This window comes from Panthera uncia, chromosome F1, assembly GCF_023721935.1.
Source record: "Panthera uncia isolate 11264 chromosome F1, Puncia_PCG_1.0, whole genome shotgun sequence".
Lineage (NCBI taxonomy): Eukaryota > Metazoa > Chordata > Mammalia > Carnivora > Felidae > Panthera > Panthera uncia.
In genome coordinates this window covers 2,690,531-2,707,671 of record NC_064813.1, presented here as the reverse complement: position 1 = coordinate 2,707,671, position 17,141 = coordinate 2,690,531, and the positions used below count along the sequence as shown (strand labels likewise).

The following is a 17,141-nucleotide window of genomic DNA, read 5'->3' as shown; positions in this document are numbered from 1 at the left end:
CGTGAGCACACTCTACCTCCAGAATAACCTCCCCAAATCCCCTTCACCACGCTAACGCCTTGCTCAAACGGCTCCGAGCCGTCTGAAGGATAAACAGGATAGGCCCCACGGCCTGAGCCTGAGGCTGGAGGCGCCACGGTCAGACCCGGGCCCCCTGCCCAGCGTCCACTTGCATCTGTGCCCTGGGAGCTCCAACCCCCTGACAGGCAAGCCCGCTGGGGCGCACCTGCACATCTAAGCCACGCCCCACCAGCCAGGCAGACGGAAGGGCACTGTCATTGTGAGGCCTGGCGTCCGGGACCGGGAGTCAGCCCTGTCTGACCAGCCAGGCCCCTCCAGGCCTGTTCCTGAACCTCCCCTAAAACCTGCTTCTTGCCCGGAAGTTACGGCATAAATCCTTACGGTGTCCACTCTGCGCAGGAGGATATACCCTGCACGTGTGAGCGCCATACTTACTCAAGGACACGTTCCCGATCCGGCCCTAACCTGACTCTTTGCGCCTGAGGGCTGCCCTCATCTCCGGGGCTGGCCGGATCCTGCCCTGCTGGGTAAGTCACGGCTCCCACACACACACACCTTTTCTCTAAGCCCCTCGCCGGAGTGGCGCCTCTCAGACATCCACCCGCCCCGACACCCAGGCTGATCCCAAAGACGCAGAGGACAAGCCCCGTCACATGGGAAGGTGGACGGGACCCTGGGTGGGGAGGCCCGGAGCCGCGGTGGAGGAGCTCCCCGTAAAGGGAGTTCAGCAATTTAAAGGGCTGTGGTCACACGTGGCAGGCTGAAGAATGCCTGGCAGACGTGTCCACGCTCTGGTCCCCGGAACCTGCGGCTAGGTTACCTTACCTGCAGATGGGACTCAGTTCAAGATCCGCAGGATGGGGGATTATCGAGATGGGCCCAGTTCCTCGCGGGTCCTTATGGGAGAGACGAGGGTCGAACGAGAGAAACAGAAGCGGGGCTTCGGCGGTGCACGTGTGAGGCAGGGGCCACAGCCAAGGGCCACAGGCCACCCCCACAGGCTGGGAAACGGGAAATCAAGGGCCACTTGCGCCCTGACGCCCGTTTTGGACCTCTGACTCCAGAACCGTAGCGAGATCTGCAGGGATTTAAGCTGGTGGGTTTGTGATGATTGGTCATAGCAGCCGCAGGACACTCATACAGCGGCTATTTTTAAAAAGGCAAACGGTTGGGCGGGAAGAGGGGCCGGCTAGGTTCTAGAATACCGTCCAGATCATTCTTCTGAAATAATTAGTTTGGTCACCCCACAAACAGCACCGAGTGCCAACCAAGTGTCAGGTGCTGGATTGTCCCACAGCCGCTCAAAATACATTCTCCTTCCCGACGACCACATCCTGCCGGCTTTCAGCGTAAACGTGCCCCAGTCTTCGGCAAGCCCTTTCCGAGGCTGGGCTCAACATCACACCATTATCGAGCATCGGCTACGTGCCAGGCACTGTGCACAGCCTGGGGTGCCACTAAGTCCAAGTCTCGTTTATTTGTTTTTAGAGACAGAGCCTGAGTGGCGAGGGGGCAGAGAGAGAGGGAGACAGAGAATCGCAAGCAGGCTCCGTGCTGCCAGCGCAGAACCCGACGCACACAACACGAGATCGTGACCGGAGCCGAAAGTTGGTCGCTTAACTGACTGAGCCACCCGGGTGCCCCTCAAAATGCTTTTCATCACTTTTTGTCTTCCTAATCTGTCACAACACCTCCACTCCACATTTCCTGTTTCAATGAAATACGCTCCTTGCCCTACAACAACCCTGCGAGAGGCTGTCCCAGTTTGCTGGGGAGAGAAAGCTCGACAAGCAGAAGAAATCTCCCCGAAGCCCCAAAGACGTCAGGTGCTGGCCCTCCCGCACTGGCCTGACTCCAGGCTCCCGTCCTTTCCTTGCTGCCCGGGGGCCTAAGACAGAAGCAGGTAAGGAATCTGTCCCCACATCAATACGTCAACGTTTTAAATCCAGTCACTCTCCCGGAGACACAGCGAGGTTCATGCCCTGAAAAGCGTGTCCACCTGGTTGGGGAAATCGTGAGTCATAGAAATCCCGGAGCTGGCAGGGCTCTCAAAGGCCATCTGGCCAGATTGCCCCTTCCGGAAAGCTCCCGGGTTACCTGGACTAAGCGTCCGCTTACCAGCACCACCCCAGCGAGCCTGGCCACCCGGGCGGGCCTGCTCTGGTCTCAGACATAAATGGCAGAAAGACGCCCCACACTGAAGTCCACCTCTGGGTGTGTATGAGCCAGAAGGAGACACTGGGTACGTGGCCCTCAGATGCCACACTGCACCCAGCACACGCCTCCACATGCTACACGCAGCCCAGAAAGGGACACCAGCACAAGATGTGCATGCAAAATCTCAGTGTTTTTTTTTAATTTTTTAACATTTATTTATTTTTGAGAGAAAGAGAGAGAGCAAGAAAGCGAGAGAGAGAGAGAGAGCGAGCATGCGCGTGCACAAGCTGGGAAGGGGCAGAGAGGAAGAGGCAGACCTAGAATCCGAAGCAGGCTCCAAGCTCTGAATGGTCAACACAGAGCCTGACGTGGGGCTCGAACCCACGAACCATGAGATCGTGACCTGAGCCGAAGTTGGACACTTAACCGACTGAGCCACCCAGGTGCCCCAAAATCCCCAGTGCTTTTTAAAACCGGGGACTTTACCCAGACATGGAACAACTCGAGACGGACAACTATACTCGGGGGAGAAATGGGAAGATGATCGCAGGGAGAGAGGCAACAAGGCCCCTAGGCAGGGGACTGAGTCACCTCACTGATGTCCCCTCTCCTCTGGCTGCAGAAGTAAGGCCGCAGGCCTTGGCCTGGCCTCCCAGTCCCTCCACTGCAGACCCCAAGGCACCTTCCCAGCCTCACCTCTCACCCTTGCTCCCGACACCCTAGGGTGTCTGCCAGGATGACCCAACGCACACACGTGTGCGCATACACACAGAGTTTCCTACTTCCGTGTGCTGCTCTCTCCTCCTCCCCCTGGAATACCACCTGCTCTGCCCAAATCCTCCCCGTCCTGACAGAATGGCAAACCCTGCAGGGTGGCCGTCCCCCACCCTCATCTCTTGATGGCCTCGGGTGGCCTCCAGAAGGCCTGTGTGACTCTGTGTCCCTGTCCCGTCTCCCTCCCCGCATCAGAGGGGAGCCCTCTCACCCAATTCTCTACTCCCCACGGGGTCTGGCGCCTTCTCCGCCCCCAGAGGCGAGCACCGGTCTGCACCGGGTTCCCCCTCACTTGCAGAGCCCCATCATCAAGCACACGGGGAAACACCCACGTCGACCACCGCCCTGGAACCCCCGGGGCACAGCCACCCAGCGGGCAGCAGCAGCATCCCAGTCTAGCAGGGTGGGGGCAGGGGAGGGGCAGACGGGAGGGTGACTGCTGCTGGTGCACACTCCAGCCCCGGGAGGGGTGGCGCCAGCGCAGGATGGGGGCCGACTGCGCCCATCTTGCCTCACCCCTTGCTCAGGAGAAATCGAGAGGGAAGCAGGAAGACGGTGGGCCCCGCCCACCATCGCTGGGCTCCACGCGGTGCCGGCAGGAGGCTTCCCAAATGTGGGCCGTGAACACGCTCGCGAGCCAGAGCCACGGCCTTCACCTGCCAAACGGTAACCGCCTGCAGGGCGACGGGCTGGGACCTCTGGGACCTCCACCCTCCAGCCCACCCGGCGCAGGGCCAGGCAGGAAGTAACTCCGACCCCGGGTCAGCTCAGCGCAGGCCGGCTCTGAAAACCGGGGGCGACAGGGTCTGGGAAGAGTAACCGCAGGACGACTCCGGTGCCCACCCTTCTAGGCCCTGGAGGGCGGAGCAATTGCCAGGGCGGGGACCCGCCGTCCCCCAGGGGCAGAAGGGGCTTCCCCTTCCTCCCAACACACACCTCTTCCACCCAGGGTGTGGTCATGAGTACTGAGCCCGGGAGGGACACACCTCCCTGCCTCTCCTCCACACCCACTCACGCTCCTGCACGAACACTCACACCACACTCACATACAGTCACCAACGCACACTCTCGTGCTCGCACTCACACAGACATGCGCCAGTTACCAACACACTCCTACATGCACACACTCATGCGCTCGCACTCACACGCGCACACTCGTGCACGTGCCCTCACACAAGTCACCAACACACGTGCACACTCAAGTGCTGACTCGCACACCATGCACACTCGTGTACGTGCTCTCACACCACAGTCACCAACACACACATGCACACACTCATGTGCTCTCGCACTCTCACACCACACTTGGTCACCAACACTCCCACATGCACACTCCCATGCTCACACTCACACACATGCACACTTGTGCACATGCACGCACACCAGTCACCAACACACTCACATGCACACACATGCTCTCACTCAACACACGTGTACACTCGTGCTCTCACGCTCACACACACATGCACATTCATGCATGCGCACACCACACGCAGAGTCACCAACACACACATGAACACACTCGTGGTTGCACTCACAAACATGCATACTCGTGTACACACTCTCACCAGTCACCAACACACTTGCACGTGCACACACATGCTCGCATTCATGTGCACACTTGTGAATGCACACTCACACCACACACAGCCACAAGACACTTGCACGTGGACACACGTGCGCTCACACCCACACTCACACGTGTGTACTCACACTCCAAGTGACACTCTTACTCTCACACCACACAGTCACCAACACACTTGCACGTGCACACACATGCTCACACTCACGTGCACACTCACACCACACACACGGTCACCAACACACTCGCACATGCACACACTCGTGCACTCACATCCACACATACACGCATGCACTCACGCTTGAAGTGACTCACACGCACACCGCACACACTCGCGAGCCCAGCAGAACAAGCACCTCCTCGGCGGGCAGGAGCGGGGCCCTGGCGGAGGGCACGAGGCACAACCCGCCCGCCTTGCTCCTCAGGTGACCCGGGGACCCCCGGCCCCTCCCGCCAGGCGCGGGGCCTCCCTCGCTCCGCAGCTGCCTCCCTGCTTCCCGGACACAGCCTGCGAGCCCCGGCCCACACCTCCACCCTCCAGACCCCCTCTCCCTCTCTCCCTGCCCAGCTCCCCCTCCTTCCTCCACGAGCGCTCTCCCCGCCTACGAGAGCGAGAGCGCGGTCGCCTTCACTCTCTCCTTCCACTGAAACCGTCCCGCTCAAGTCCACAAACCCGCTCCCCCAGCGTTCCCCACCCCCAGCCTCCTCTCGCTCAGCGGACCCCAGTTCCCCCCAACACTCTCCACAACCATCACGGCCACCAGATGCCTCAGGCCACCTGGCTCAGCTAACACCACTCTCCTCTGTTTCCTACCGGGCCCTCTGTCCCCTGAAACCCTTCCTTGGTCCCCAAAATGCACTCCCACATCTCGCTCCAGCTCTGCAGCCTACACCGGTCCCTCCTCCACCTCCCACCCAGCTCAGGGGGTCCCCGGGCCTGGTCCTACCCCCCCCCCCAGCATGCCCCCCGCCGACCCTCACCATTCCCCGGGCTGGCCCAGGTGTGCGCATCCCTGCGCTCGGCCCGGGCCATCTCAACCACTGAGCCGGTTCTAGAACTGACCCGGCTACACACACACACCACATCATCCCCCCAAGTCCCACAGGCACCGGCGAAGGGACACAGGGAAATGTGGGCGCCGACGCATCTGTCCTACACCCTGACCACAGTGACAGTTATGTGACTCTATGCGGTTGTCAAACTGCACGACAGCCCGTGAGGAAGGTGAGCCTACTGCACACAAACTATATCTTCGAACAAAGAGCAGTCGAGTCCACAGGCACCTCAACCGCTTTGTGTCTGGAACCGTCATCACCGCCTTCCCTAAACCAGCTGCCCCTCCTCCCGCGGACTCTGTTTTCAGCGGTGACACCACCATCCGCCCCAAACAGCTCCTCCCGAAACTTCAGCCGCCAGCGGCCAACCAGTCGCTTCATCTAGAACCTCCACCTGCACAGATTTATATTCTCTTCAACCTATGCATTGCACCTCCCCTCCCCCACCCCGCCGCCCTCGCTTCTCACAAGCCGCCTCACCGGGCTGCCGGCCTGGCTTCCCCCTCCCCCTGGCAATGCCCACTGGCCGCCAGACCTTTGTCCCTGCCTCGGCCTCCAAACTTTTCTCTCCTGGGGAAAACGCACACGTCCTTCAGGCCAAGCACCTAGGCCTCCGGGCACAGAAGGCACTTTCCCAGTCCTCTCCAGCAGAACCAGCTTGCACGCCACCCTGGGCTCCCGCAGCAGAAGGCTGGTACCCCGCTGGGCCCTGCACCATGTGCCCCAGACTGTGCACACACCAAGGCAGCAAGCGATCTCTCTCTCTCTCTCTCTCTCTCTCTCTCTCTACGGGCCCCCTAGGCTGCAGCTGGACTCATGACCGGGAGTGCTCGGCAACCCTTTCTGGCCTGAGCTGAATGTCAGCTGAAAATTGCCAGGAGTACAACGCCAAGCCCTCCTGGCCCCGACCCCACTGCTGAGATAAAACGTGTGGAAGCACCACTCTGCCTCACCCAACTCACTCAACTCACCCAAATTCACCCAAGCTCACCCAACTCACCCAATTCACCCAAATTCACCCAAACTCACCCAACTCACCCAATTCACCAAAACTCACCCAACTCACGCAACTCACCCAATTCACCCAAATTCACCCAACTCACCCAAATTCACCCAAACTCACCCAAGCTCACCCAACTCACCCAATTCACCCAAATTCACCCAAGCTCACCCAACTCACTCAACTCAACCAAACTCACCCAACTCACTCAACTCACCCAAATTCACCCAAACTCATCCAACTCATCCAACTCACCCAATTCACCCAAGCTCACCCAACTCACCCAATTCACCCAAACTCACCCAAACTCACCCAACTCACTCAACTCACCCAAATTCACCCAAGCTCACCCAGCTCACCAAACTCACCCAAGCTCACCCGAGAACTCACCCAAATTCACCCAAACTCACCAAACTCACCCAAATCACCCAACTCACCCAACTCACCCAAACTCACCCAAGCTCACCCAAACTCACAAAACTCACTCAACTCACCCAAACTCACCAAATTCACCCAAACTCACCAAGCTCACCCAAGCTGACCAAGCTCACCCAAGCTCACCCAACTCACCCAAACTCACCCAACTCACCCAAGCTCACCCAAATCGTGAGGGTGGAGGACAGAGACTGCTTCAACAGGAAACATGAGAGCTCACCCCAAGTGTTCCCACCAGCCTGCACTCACCTACCCCATGGCCCCTGCTCAGGGAGCCACGGGTGCTACTCAAACAGGAGTCTTGGACGGGTAACGTGTTCCATGCAGTAAGAGGAGTGAGCGCCTAGAAACTTCTACAGCAACAGCATCGTGTGACATGTTTACTCTGCTTTGCACGCACTGCTCAAACAAACTGAGGGAAAATAAAACCTGGTCCTTTGCCACAGAGAGTCTGGGAAGCACTGACCCCTGACCCCTCAAACTCCTGCCTCTTCCTGCGGATGCCCTGCTCATCCTCAGAGCCCTCCCCCAACACTCCTTGTCCAAAAAGTCTTCACAGTTTCCCCCCAGAGCCCCTAATCTAAACCACACGGAGGGCCGTGAGGTGGAATCTGTACCCCCCTTACTACAAGTTCCCTGTGGTCAGGGACCCAAGTGCTGTTCACTTTGATATTCCCAACACCAGGCACAAGGCAGTCAACCAATCAATGAGGAGGAAATTCCAGATTGCAGGGTGGGCTTTTCTTCAGGGACAGGATACGGAGGGGCACTGACCCGCAGGGACACAGGATTTTCCAGGTGTGGACCAAATGTAGCCCCTCTCCCCCAGCCCAGGTGGGAATAGGAGGACATTTAAAACACACACACACATACACACACATGCAAGTCTAGGGCTCTCAGGACAAGAACACAATCGCTGTTCCATTACACCCTGAAATGTCAATCTGAGCGAAAATCACTCGGCTCTCCCGTGAATCTTCTCCACATGCACACACTAAAAACAAATCACGCCCAAGTATAAAAAATAAAAAGACATTTCCAGGGTCATTTCTGACTTTATTCTATGGGCCCCTGACCTCAAAGCAAAAGGTCAAGGGTTCAGGAGTCTGTAACCCCACAACGAGCAATATCGTTTACGACAGACCAGCGGGTACCCACTCGGGTTTGCAAAGTGCAGGGAGAAGCCCCCAGATGCATCAGGGTCCTGGCCCTGCCTCAGGATCGGCGGATGTCGTCCCTCTTGTAGATACAACTCTTGACGAAGGGGGCCCCTGTGCTCCCCACTGCACTCTCTCTTTTCCACGGGCCCCAAGTTCCTGGCTGTTATTCGGCAGGAATGCATGAACTATTTCCAGATGCCACTGTCAGAGCAAGACAACTCTCTAAATATTCCTGTCTAATTTTGCACACGGCTCTTGTTTCAACTGGCAAAGATAATGACTCACTGTCCGTGGCTCTTGGCGGAAAATTATCCTGCCAAGTTTGGACTTCTCTAAACTTCTTGTTGAGAAAGGAGAAGTGACCTCTCTGCCCAGATCCTTTTCTACAGGCAACAAAAGGCACCCAGCCGCCGCCTAACTGACCAAACAACGTTATGGGAAAATCCTGACACATCCCCCCAGGATTGATGAACAAGAAAGGGAAATTTGTGGGAGGTGGAGACTTGAGATGTTTTTCCTCACCCTATGCAATAATCGCTGCTTTTCAGCTTTTCTGCATCCCCATCGGTTTGGCACTTAGAACTTTGGGACGGAAATTCCAGGTTATCCAGAAGGCAAAATCTACATGCAGAAGTAAAAGCATCTTTCTCCAACATGACCGTCTTTGACTCAGACGCTTCGATCGACCATATAAAAGAACTTTACGAAGGACACACGTGCCCACGCTGCACTCTCTCTCATGGAGGAACACACGTTAACATCCCCACGCACGTGTTTGAAATGTGGCTGCTTACTCTCTGCGCACACGGGCCGGCCCCCTCCTACATCACAACACGCAAGATAACTAAAGTGTCACCTTGGAAATGCCACTTGTGGATAAATGAGTTGGCCTTTCTGCCAGGGTTCAGAAGCTGAAACTTGTTTTGCTCACCATTTACAAACCGCCCCACGGTCATTTCCTATGCTTATCCCCCACCGTCTCGCAAAGCCCCCAAAGACAGAAACCGCCAGCCTCCACTTTTGCACCCTGGACCCAGCCACTCACTGCCTTGCACCCAGCAGGCACAAGTCAATGCCCGTGCGTTCCTCCCTCCTCCTCCTCCTCCAGGGGCAGGTGTGGAATCCCCTTCAAAGCCCAATTGACAGGGCTTCCATCAGTGGCTTAGGGCACGGGGACCACACGACCCTTTGCCTAAACCCCTCAACTACTCACAGGCAGGGAACAGCAGGCTTTATGAGAACACTGGCGACATGAGAACACTCTTGTGACAGTCTCACGTCAATTGTTCCCAACCAAGGGCGATTCTGCCCCCGGGGAGACAATGTGGCAACGGCTGGAGAGATTTCTGATTGTCACAACTGGCGGGGGCAGGGGTGCTACCAGCATCTGTATAGTGGATAGAGGCTGGGATGCTGTTATACATCCTACATCGCGCAGGTCAAACCTCCCACAACAAAGAACTCTCCGGTCTGAACAGTAAAAATCCCTGTTTTCCCGCATCACACAGGGAAGTCCCCAGACCACCTGCTTCACTTTGCCCTCGACTTCCCCAAGGTCAGGCCCAAAATCGTAATAACCCTGCTTTGCCTGCATTATTTTGCAAGGCTGAACAAAATACAGAGCCGTCGCCAGAGTCCTAAAGATGCTGGTCCTGTGAACCAACAGCACCCGCCCTGTCTCTTCTCGGAAGGGCCCTCCTGCGGGGTGACCTGTCCAGCCACAACATGACAACTGGCGGGCTGGCATCATGCACGCTCGGATCTCTGGCAACCAGTGGGGCTTGGCAGGCCCAGCTCTTCGGTCCTCTGTCACGCACACCCAAGGGCCAAGTGAGCGCCACAAGTTTTCCAATGGGTAGCGTCCAGTGCAGGCTGAGAGCCAGCCCAGCCCAAAGTCTGTCGCCCTTCAGGAGGCTGGCATCTCTCAACCACGTGGAGAGCACCTGCACCCAGACTTGTCCTTGCTGCATCCTCCATCCCCAGGGCACGCGGGAGGGTGGGGGGAGGGGGAGGCAATGGGCAGGGTGCGGCAGGGGGGCTTGCTGGGGCGAGGGAAAGGCACCAGGGCGGGCAATGTAGCCCAAACCACTCCCAGGACCCCCAGTGCTTGGAGAAGTAGGGGGACGGGCCCCAGAGGAGCGAACGGAGGAAGGGGCCAAGAAGGGCCTCTTTTCCCAAGTACACCGCCAACCGCCACCTGTGAGACCCAACAGCTGGGCCGGGCCCAGGGGGTCAAAGTTCGGACACAAGCCTCCAGCCGGGGACGCGCAGAGCCCCTGAGACACAGCGCACGGGGGATGGGGGTGAAGAGAACGAGCCTGAGACGGCCAGGCGTCCGGGCGGCCACCGGGACTGCTCTGCGCGCCTCAGGGACCCCGCGGCCCACCAGGGCAGGAGGCGCCGCGAGCGGGGCCCGGGGTAGGCGGAACTCGCGGCGGGGAGGCCGCGGGCCTGCAGCACGGCGACGAAGGGGCCCGCGCGGAGGGCGAGCAGGACGCGCCGCAGGCTTACCCGGCGGCAGGAAGCGGGGCCCCGCGGTCACCTTCGCGCCGCCTCCACGCGCTCGCCCGCCGCAGCGCCGGCGCCGCAAGCGCCCCGGATCTGTTTACCGACTCGCCCGCGCCCGTGCTCCGGGCCTCCGCGGCCCCGCCCCGCGGGCGCCCTCATTGGCCGCGCCGCCGTCTCCGGCTTCACACCGTGACCAATCGGGATCGAGGGCGGAGCGAGGGAGGCCAATGGGAGGCCGCCCGCCGCTCAGGCCCCGCCCGACCCCCCTCCGTGCTGCCCTTTGCCCTAGTTAGGCTGCCCGAGCCGCGGGGCAAGGTGGGGGGGGCGTGTCCCCGGGACGCGCCCTCCGCAGGCACCCCCGCTCCCGGCCGGAGCTCGCGGGGCGCCCCCCCGCCAGGCTGATCCCCTTCCCGAGGGCCCTCGAGAGCGGGACTGCGGAGCTGTCCTCGGCCGTCACCCAAGCCTAAGGTGGTCCAGTGTGAGACTGGGAATAAACGTTTAAGTCTTTGGAAAAATATCAAAACCCATCCGTCCACACGGAATGGGGGGCGGGGTGGCATAATAAATCCAGGGGTGAACGTAGCTCCCCAGTTCCGTATGGCCCGTGGCCCCAAGAAGGAGCCCCTTCTTCCCGGGGAGGGGGCTTCGTCCCCAGGAGAGCGGATCTTGCGGGGCGCGGCCCAGATTCTGACCCCGTCCCCCCTCACTTCTGCACCTGAAACACAAAGTTTACTTCGAGGAGACTTAGGGGGTTATGGGGAGGGGCATAGCTGCCCCAAGCAGGACAGGGCTAAGAACTGGGAACTTGGACTTTAGCAGGAGAGAAAGGTCAACCCCAAGGGTCAAGTCTTCAACAGGTGCCCCCTGCTGCCTCCCACCCTGCTCCCTCACACTGCCCCCCTTCCTGGACCCCTGCCCGCCTGGGACCCCCGCCCGGTCCTTAGGGTCAGGGGACCCCCCCCCCCCCCCCCCCCCCCCCCCCCCTTCCTGCCCCCCCCCCCCCCCGCCCCCCCCCCCCCGGCCTTAGGGGGGGGGGCCCCCCCCCCCCCGCCCCCGTTCATCCCTTTCTGTAGTTTGCAAACTCCACCCCCTTAGATGAGTCGGATGAGGCTTGCTTCACGCCAGCTCAGTTCTCTGCCTGCAAAGCCAGGGGTCGCTTTTCTCTAAAGGACCTGAAGATCAACATAACCCCCTACGTTAAAGAGTTTTTCTAAACGGCCACCAATCTAGTTTACTAGAGATGTGTCCCCTGCTAGTCTGTGCAAAGAAGGAATCCGCCACATTAACATGATTTGGACCTTACTCCTTGCGAAATGACCTCAGCCTTATTATGTTAAAAACGCATTTCTCTCTTTCCTGATCTATGGTGTGTGTGTGTGTGTGTGTGTGTGTGTGTGTGTGTTTACTGCAAAACAGATTCCCCCACTACTGCCACTTAAAGATTCCTGGAAATTACATTTCAAGGTATGATAATGACATTGTGGTTGCTTTTTTGCAAAGATTCCTTGCACACACGGAAGAGATACACACGGAATTATTTCCAGATAAAATAATACAAAGTAGGGGACTAGCTTCAAAATGTGACAGGGTAGGGCAAGGGTTGATAATCATGGAAGGAGAATAATGGATATATTGGGGTTCATATTACTTTGTATCTTTTTATATCCTGGCACCTTTACATTAAACAAAAAAAGTTGGGGCCCCTGGCTGGCTCAGTCTGGAGAGCATCCAACTCTATCTGAAGATGGTGAGTTCAAGCCCCACATTGGGTGTGGAGCCTACTTATAAATAAGTTAATTAATTAATTCAGGCGGGGTGAAGAACAAGAAAACAATGAATGCAGTCATGACAAGAAAAGTCATGACTGCTGTTCATATGAACCTTCACAAGAGCAAGGATGACTCTTACCTGTAGCTGATAAACAGCCAAAAAATTCAAAATTAGCGAGATGATATTTGAAATACGGATTTCATTTACTATGCACCTCACTCTTGAGTGTCTTGCAGTATTAGTTAATGATTATAGAATATGTCATCTTCATTAACAAGACATTTTTTCAAGTTTTTCTTAAGCTTCTAAATATTTATATTTTGTGCATTTTTTTAATGCTTGCACATCCACAAATATTTCTCTTTTTTAAATGTGTATCTATTTTCGAGAGAGAGAGAGAGAGAGAGAGAGAGAACATGAGTGGGGACAGGGGCAGAGAGAGAGGGAGACACAGAATCCAAAGCAGGCTCCAGGCTCTGAGCTGTCAGCACAGAGCCTGATGTGGGGCTCAAACTCACAAACTGTAAGATCATGACCTGAGCTGAAGTCAGATGCTTAATCGACTGAGTCACCCAGGCACCCCGATTTGTATATGTTTTCTAATGGGTGCGATATATTAGTACAGTATTATTCAATGTATACATACTCTCCCAATAACCAAAGATGCCAGTGCCTGGGACATTTGGGTGAGAAGCATCATCCTCCAATAATCCCCCTCTGATCTCCAAAAATCTTCCTAATGACAGAGACAGAGAAGGCACTTATCAATTTTTCCCACTCTGAATCTTTCCCACCAGCATGCAAACCTGCTGAGCTGCCTCTCACCCTTCACCCCATCTCCATTTCTCTGCTCCCATTTTCAGCAAAACTCTTTATATTCATTTTCTCTACTTCCTTTTCTCCCATTCTACCTGATCCAACCTGGTCAGCTTTCCCCCCTCCCATGCCCCAGAATTGTGCACCCGTGACGTTAATGTTGCCAAACCAACCAGTCAATCCTCAGGGCTCATCTTAAACTATCAGTCGCGTGTGACAGAGTTGGTCATGCCCTTTTTTCTTGGTGGTTGCGCTGGAGTATAATTAATATTCTGGTCCAAATTAATACTAACTTCGTTTCAATAATATACAAAAACTTTGCTCCTATATAGTTCCATTCTCCCCCTTCTGTGTTGTTATTGCCATACACTTACATTTTTTTAAGTTTATTTACTTATTTAGAGAAAGAGAGAGTGTGCAGCATGAGCAGGGGAGGGGCAGAGAGAGGGAGAGAGCAAGAATTCCAAGCAGGCTCAATACTGTCAGAACACAGAGCCTGATGCAGGGCTCGAACTCACAAACCATGAGATCACGACCTGAGCCAAAATCAAGAGTCGGACGCTTAACCAACTGAGCCACCCAGGCACTCCAATACAATTACATTTTTATACACTGTCTGCCCATCCCCACAGATTTATCATTATTGCTTTATGTAGTTTTTTTTACATCAGGAAAAAAATAAGAGTTACAAACAAAAAATATACCTATCCTGCCTATTATACTTACCTATGTAGTTTCCTTTACCAGGGTTCTTTATTTCTTCATATGGATTTGAGTTACTGTCCCTTCATTTTAGCCTCAAGGATACCATTTATTGTTTTACAGGGTAGATGTGCTAGTGATGAATGGTTTTTGTTCATCTGGAAATGTCTTAATTTCTCCTTCATCTTTTTTTTGGAAGATAGTTTTGCTGGATATAAAATGTTTAGTTGACAGGGCTTGCTTGCTTGCTTGCTTGCTTGCTTGCTTTTTTTTTTTTTTTACTTCAGTACTTTAAAATCTGTCATGTCACAGCCTTCTGGGCTTCATGGTTTCTGATGAGAGAAACTGATCTTATTGAGGACCTTGGTACAGAAGTACATGATGAGTGGCTCCTTTCTTGCTATTCTCAGGATTGTCTTTGCCTTTGGACAGTTTGATTACCATGTGTCTAGGTGTCTATCCTGTCTCTGAGTTTATTCTATTTGAAGTTTGATGTGCTTCTTGGACATATAGATTAATGATTTTAATTAAAATTGGGATGTTTTCTGCCATTATTTTTTACAAATATTCTTTCTATCCCCTTTCCTGTCTCTTCTCCTTCTGGAACTCCCATTATATGTATGTTGATATGTTTGATGCCATTCCACAGATTTCTGGAGCTGGGTTCATTTTTCTTCAATCTTTTCCCCTTGTTTTCTTCGAAGTGGGTCATCTGAATTGACCTTTCTTCAAGTCAGGATGTTTCTCCTGCCTGCTCAAATCTGCTGTGGAGCCCCAGCCAAGAATTTTTCATTTCAGTTACTGGTTTTTTTTTCAACTGTAGAACTACTATTTGATTATTTTTTATAATTTCTATCTTTTTATTGATTGTCCCCATTCAGTGAGACATTATTCTCAAACTTTTATTTCATTCATTGGACTTGGTTTCATTTAGCTCTTTAAATACATTTAAAACAGCTGAGTTAAAGTCTTTGGCTAGTAAGCACCATGTCTGGGACATTTACGATGCTTCTATGGACTGCTTTTTTTTGTATACATGGCCATACTTTCTTGTTTCTTTGCCTGCCTCATAATTTTTTTATGAAAAACTGAGCATTTTAAATAATATAAGGTGGCATCTCTAGAAATCAGATTCTCCTTTACACCCCGGGTTTGTTTTTTGCTGCTGCTTATTGTAGTTGTTGTTGTTTGTTTAATGACTTTTGGAAACTAATTCTATGAAGTCTGATTTTGTTGCATGTAGCCACCAAAGTCTCTACTCAGTTACCTTAGTGACCAGCTAGTGGTAAGACAGAGATTTCCTTGAGTGTCTGGAACCAAAAATGCCTCCAGCCATTGCTGACGGACTGTGTGTGTGTTGGGGCATGCCTTCAGCACTGAGCTGGGCAGTTGACAACTCTACCTTCCCCTAACTTCCTGCTAGTGCAGAGCCTCACAGTCAGTCAGAAGTGAGATCTTGGGGCCTTCTCGAGCCTTTCCTGGGCACGTGCACAGCCCTGACTCAGCAGGGTTCTTGCTAAAACCGGATTATCTTACACAGAAGTGCACAGATGGGCCCAGGAGAAGGTTCAGGAGCCGGACTCAAGTTTGGTCAAGCAAAGAATCTTTGCCAATTCCTGGGACATTGGGGTATAAATTAAACAACATATGGCCAAAATTAAAAACAACTCAAAACTTGGGGTGCCTGGGTGGCTCAGTTGGGTAAGTGTCTGACTGTCTGGTTTCCACTCAGGTCATGAGTTTGAGCTCCACATTGGACTCTCTGCTGTCAACGCAAAGCCTGCTTCGGATCCTCTGTCTGTCTGTCTTTCTCTCTCTCTCAAAAATAAATATAAAAAACTTCTGAACTTTTAATTATTCCAATCTTCCACTGGGTAATATATTCACATGACTTTGAAAAAACTATTTTTGCGGGGCGCCTGGGTGGCTCAGTCGGTTAAGCGTCCGACTTCGGCTCAGGTCACGATCTCACAGTCCGCGAGTTCGAGCCCCGCGTCGGACTCTGGGCTGACAGCTCAGAGCCTGGAGCCTGCTTCGGATTCTGTGTGTGTCTCTCTCTCTCTGCTCCTCCCCCGTTCATGCTCTGTCTCTCTCTGTCTCAAAAATAAATACACATTAAAAAAAAAAACAAAACTATTTTTGAAAGATTTTCAGTGAAAAGTCTACCCCACTCCATCTCTCTTCTGCCCAATTCCCAACCCCAGCGACCCCTCCCCCCACCCCCACATATGTGACCACTGCAATTCCGTTCCTTATGCCTTTTCAATGCTTCTTTATGTATATGGGCAGAGACACACACTCGTATTTTATACAGATTATACACTCCGTTGGTTTTTTCATTGACCAGCCTGAAACTTTCCCAATTTGTACACAGAGAACCATCCTCACTCATTTTTCAGTATTACATTATGCGGACAAGCCCTAATTCAACTAGTCTCCAACCGATGGCTGTACAGACTATCTCTACTCTTTTGGCATTTCAAACAGTGCTGCGGCGAATAATCCTGTTTTCAAAATGCAATTAGCCTGGACCTAGGTGAGGCTGGGTTGGCGGGCGGAGAGTCCCGTGCCAGTACAGAGCTCACCACGAGTGCCCTTGCTGTGCTCAGAGGCCTGACGTGCATGACTCATGGACTCCAAGATTAATCACATCCCCCCTCCCCCCCAAACACCCAGTGGTGAAAACAGGTCATTTCTGGAGCACCAGAGATACAACCTGACGGGCCACAACCTGAGGTCTCTAGACTTGGGAAAACCCAACCCAGTCCTGCGAAAAGAATGACTTCAAGGAATCTCCAAGCCTGTTCAACGAAGGCAACACTAATGACTGTAATTAGCTGGCTGCACAATTAGAAGCGATTAACTGCATTGAGGGAGAGATTCGACTCCCCACAACTGGAGACGGCCCAGCCCGGTGCATTAACCATGTCTGCTCCCTTCTCTCCATTTCCCTCAGCCTGTCCTCACAGCACACGTCTGACTTCACAGTAGGGTATTATTTTTCTTTTTCTAGATTAATTTCTTGTCAATGCACCGTAACATGTGGACATTAGCCAAGGAAGGCTAATCGTCGGTTTGATATTTTTCCATTTTCAAATTGAGATCTAATTTACATGCAGTAAAATGCACAGATCTTAAGTCTATGGTTCACGAGTTTTTA

General features: G+C 53.9%; 1 protein-coding gene across 1 annotated transcript in view; it reads right to left on the bottom strand.

Annotated features, from left to right (window-relative positions):
* The window catches only part of COQ8A (coenzyme Q8A), a 40,360-nt gene extending 29,557 nt beyond the window's left edge, over positions 1-10,803 (bottom strand). Inside the window, exon 1 of the mRNA XM_049635124.1 lies at positions 10,697-10,803. The gene's annotated coding sequence lies outside the window, so the exon portion shown is untranslated. The remainder of the gene's footprint in view (positions 1-10,696) is intronic.
* Positions 10,804-17,141: the final 6,338 nt, after the last annotated feature.